This window comes from Mirounga leonina, unplaced genomic scaffold, assembly GCF_011800145.1.
Source record: "Mirounga leonina isolate KUSES-001 unplaced genomic scaffold, KU_Mleo_1.0 Mir_153, whole genome shotgun sequence".
NCBI classification, from domain to species: Eukaryota; Metazoa; Chordata; class Mammalia; order Carnivora; family Phocidae; genus Mirounga; species Mirounga leonina.
This window is the reverse complement of record NW_023270387.1, coordinates 19,589,130-19,594,068: the sequence shown is the minus strand read 5'-3', so window position 1 is coordinate 19,594,068 and position 4,939 is coordinate 19,589,130. Positions and strand designations below refer to the sequence as shown.

The 4,939-nt window shown below is 40.2% G+C and overlaps 1 pseudogene; it reads left to right on the top strand.

The window, feature by feature from the left end:
- Window positions 1-3,221: 3,221 nt before the first annotated feature.
- LOC118013499 lies at window positions 3,222-4,686 on the top strand (annotated as a pseudogene).
- The last annotated feature ends 253 nt before the right edge of the window (window positions 4,687-4,939 follow it).

Sequence of the window (4,939 nt, the reverse complement as noted above, 5' to 3'; positions counted from 1 at the left end):
GCTGGACAACACTCCCTTGGCAGCTGTACTGTCCTCCCTCGCTTCATTGCATGGGCTCTGCCCCTTGAGAAGCTTAAGTACTTGTTGGGCCTCCTCATTGGTCTCCCTGCATGTTGGACCCAGAACTGGGTGGAGCCTCTATTTCAGACGTCCAAGCACTTTCAAACCCTCCAGTCCTCCAAGCACCAATCCTATAGAGCTTCTCCTCTGAGAGTCTAGTATCTGGTTATGCTTCCTCTTTCCATGTTTTCTACCAGTTGTGAGTGGTAGCTATTTTCTGTAGTTTAATAGTCTTTATATTTTTCAACTTTTTTCTCTTTCCCCCTTGCAATATCTGAATAAACCAATTCTTTGTTTTAAATACACTCTATAAGAAGCACATATTTTACCATTTGCTTTTCTGACTGCACCTTGTTTGATACAGGTAGCACATTTTATGTGATTTTGATGGATTGATTTGCTCACTTTAAGAGGCACCTTATCTATCAGCACATTCCAAACCTCAGTGGCAGTGATTAGTCAGAAGTAGACATTTGACTTGTCTTTTCTACCATAACAGTTTCTTAACTTTTCTTTTCTCCTTAGAGTTACTGAGTTGGTAAGATTAAATGTAGGGATTTTGGTGGTTCTCCTTTTGCTACATGGGGAGAACCCATCTGAGATTAAAACTGAGTAGAACTAAGCAGAACAAAAAGTGGGAAGAGTGACACACACATGAATGACTTGGTCCGGGGTACAGCCATGCAAGAAGTCATGTACATCCTCAGCTTAGCAGTTTCACACACATTTGTGGTATGGGCTGGCTTATCTAGACAGATTCAGCTTGAATTTCTGTCACTTAATTTGAAGGATTCTTAATGTACCCTCTATAAAATATCCCACATATACCACACAATTCTGCATAGTGTAGTGGTAAAAGAAATCAATTCTGGATTCATAGATGCTTAAATATGAATCTTGGTCTGGCTGTTGCTATTTTGACTGTGGAACAATGAATTAATCCCTCCTGCCTGATTGAGGGTGGGGGGACAGGAGGGAAGGTGAATAGAGAATCTAGCACTGTGACTGGCTAACAATTACTAATAGTGGTACAAATTTCAGTTTCTTTGGTTATCACTCTAGTTATACTGAGAAATCATAGGGTCAAGCCCTGTACCTCATTTTGTGTGTGTTCACTCTGTTTTGCAGTCTAAATGCTCAAAAAATTGTTCATTAAATGTAATGAGTCAGGAAAATCTCTAAAATAGAGTCTGTTTATGGAGTTTTAGTCCTCATGCACCACCTACTTTGGGTAGAATAGAACTCTCAAGACCTGGAACATAAAATTCCAGGCTCTAGGTTCCTGTGGACTTGGTGTGCTCCTAGGTTTCATCCTAGAAGTACAGTGGAGGACTCTGGTTAAAGATGGAAGACTAATGTAGGCAACATGTCTCTATTTCTTCTTGAAACTCACTAACATGACAAAAAGGGATTAAAAATGACGTTAACTCACCTAATTTATTATTATAACCATATAACGGTAGGGATTAGGAATAGAGAGCAAGAAGAGAGTGTGCACATCTGCACAATAATGGTACGGGGTGGAAAAGTTACAAATTCTCATCTTAGTAGGAGTCCTGGGTAGAAAACTATTAGAGTAATCTGAATTGGAGATGAAGAGAGAATATAGAAGCTGTGTAAGAGGGAAGGCCAAATCTTTCAAGGAGTTGAATTCTCTGGGAATTGAAGACTGGATGAAGATGGCCAATGAGAGGAAGTTGCTTAAATTTAGTTTGTAGATTAGTTGCCTGGATGATGGCAAAAATAATGTGGAAAATGATGACCTGGAGGAGGGGCAGTGGGAATCATCAGAAAGTGCTGATTTCAGTTTTGGGCACTTTGAGCTTGAGGCACATAAGATAGAACTTTCTGAGAGGCATTTATGGAAGTCCATATAAATGTAGATATAGATCTACATATAGATCTGCATTTCTCAAAATGAGTGATTTTGCCACCCAAGGGACACATGCCAGTGTCTGGAGAACATTTTGATTGTCATACCTGGTGGTGGGGGATACTACTGGAATCTAATGGGTAGAGGGCCAGGGATGCTTTTATCTTATGATACACAGGACAGCTTCACAATAAAGAATTATCGAGTCCAAAATGTAAATAGTGCCAAGGTTGAAAAACCTTGATATAATGAATATGGATTGGGAATAGGGGAGGGATACCAACACTTATCAGGCTCTTTTTATGTGTCAGGCATGTTTCTGATACTTTATGTGATTTAACTCCTTTAATCCCCACAACAATCCTATGAGATTGCTCCTTTACTAAACTCATTTTATATCTATACATAGGTATTAAGTAGATATGAAAATGTACATACAAGGGCCAGAAAAGTTATATCACTGTCTTCAGTCTCACAATTAAGGATTTTAAAGTCCAGATTTGACTTGAGGGCCCACTCCCACTCTTTCTCTCTCTCTTTTAAAATTTTTATTTATTTTTATTATATTTTCTTTTCAAATTTTTGTTTAAATTTTAGCTAATTAGCATACAATGCAATATTGGTTTCAGGAGTAGAATTCAGTGATTCATCACTTGCATACAACACCCTAAGTCCATCATATCAAGTGCCCTCCTTAATACCTATCACCTATCAAGCCCAGCCCCAACACTCCCACTCTCTTAACCACTTTGCTAGAACATCCCTTTATAGAAGTGAAATCCACAAGCATGGACAGTGCTAAAGCTATGATTTAATGTTTTACTAATGCAATCCCAGAGACTTCAGGAAAGTGCTAGAAATGGCAAGTGACTATGCCCCAGACTTTACTCTTAGGACTGTGCATAGAATCCAGGGGATGATGAAAGAAGTGACAAAGGGAGGCACTCATTCCTCTGCTTTGGGGATTAGGAATTCTTATTGTCAAACTATAAACTGAGCAAAACATTGAGTCTCAAAGGATACAGTGTTAGGCTTGCGACACAGGATATGAATATGGGCTCAATAATTTCTACCCTCAATGGACTCATTTAACTTGGAAGGAAATAATGAGGGAGAGAATAATTTTCTGTGCTTCTAATCAATTTTTCCAGAACTACAGGTCATGGAATAGATTCCTGTTTGAGTCAACTGATTGTTTTGGAGCTCATTATGAGGTTGTTTTCCTTCTTTCAAGTGAAGAGGACTTCTGGGCAAATTTTCAGAGATCACGGCCTGTTCTCCAGAATACCTCTTTTAGCATGTCAAAGACTGAGGGCTGTGCTTATGTATATTGCCTCCTTTCTTGTCAGAAACGTTGACCCCCCCAGGACTGTAGAGTAGAAGTGGCCTTAAGGTCCAGCAGCAGTGAGGCTTCCAGGAAAAGGAAAATGAGGGTTGAATGACATTTGTCTTCATAATTTCCTTTCAGACTCCAACCTGCACAAATCAAGGGTTGTGGGGAACACCACTAATTTATTAATTTATTGCTCTTGTCAGCCCTAAACCTGAATGGATACTGGGGAGAAGGGAGGAAATGATGTGCAGAGACATTGTGGGTCTATCAGTATTCTTTCTGCACAGAGACAAACCACATGAGTGGAAGTAAAGGAGAATGAGGAATCATTAGGAATAATCAGAAGAAGTCTTGCTCCTTGGATTCCTTGCATGACAACCCTGAGCTTGTAAACGAGCAGATTCATCTCTTCCTTTGGAGACAAAGAGTGAGGGTCCATTGTTAATGTCACCTTCTACCTCTGTTCCTGCAGATCACACCCGTGAAATGAATGGCTGTGGAAAATGACTCTTCTGTGACTGAGTTTATCCTTATGGGGTTAACAGACCAACCTGAACTCCAACTACCTCTGTTTTTTCTGTTTTTGGTGAACTATGGGGTCACTGTGGTGGGCAATTTGAGCTTAATTAATTTAATTTACCTGAATTCTCACCTTCACACCCCAATGTACTTTTTCCTCTTCAATCTGTCCTTTATTGATCTCTGTTATTCATTTGTCTTCACCCCCAAAATGCTGATAAGCTTTATTTCAGAGAAGAACATCATCTCCTTTACAGAATGCATGACCCACCTATTTTTCTTCTGCTTTTTTGTCAACTCTGAGTGCTATGTGTTGACAGCCATGGCCTATGATCGCTATGTGGCCATCTGTAAACCCCTGCTGTACACAGTCACCATGTCCCCTCAGTTCTGTTCTCTTCTGATGTCTGGTTCATACGTGATGGGGTTTGCTGGTGCTATGGTCCACACAGGGGACATGGTCAGATTGTGATTCCAACATCATCAGCCATTACATGTGTGACATCTTCCCCCTCCTCCAGCTCTCCTGCAGCAGCACCTATGCCAGTGAGCTGGTGACTTCTGTTATTGTGGGCATACAATGACAGTTGTCATTGTATCTAGCCTCATTATCTGTATTTCTTATATTTAGATTCTTTCCAATATCCTTCACATCTCCTCATCTCAGGGTTGGTTCAAAGCCTTCAGCACCTGTGGCTCCCACCTAGTAACTGTTGGTCTGTTCTATGGATTTGGGTTGCTCACTCACGTCAAACCATCATCTGCTGGGTCTGTGGGCCAAGGGAAAATTTTCTCAGTGTTTTACACCAATGTGGTGCCCATGCTCAACCCTTTAACTTATAGTCTCAGGAACAAAGATATCAAACTTGCTCTGAAGAAAAAGATATCAAACTTGCTCTGAATAAAACCCTGAAGAGAATTACAAACTGAGCAGAACCATCTATCCCTCATTTGCTCTGTCTTTTTCTCCACTTTCTGCTCTTCCTTATCCTCTTCTTCCTATTCTTTTCTTTTCCTTACCTTTGTAAAAGTCTTTTTGGCAGGCTTTCTACTTTAATTTCTTTTTTCTCTTCTTGAGGGTCATCCTCAATTCCAAGGTGAACCCAAACTGATCTTTATTCCCCATATCAGTTGAAGACACTAGGATAACCTTC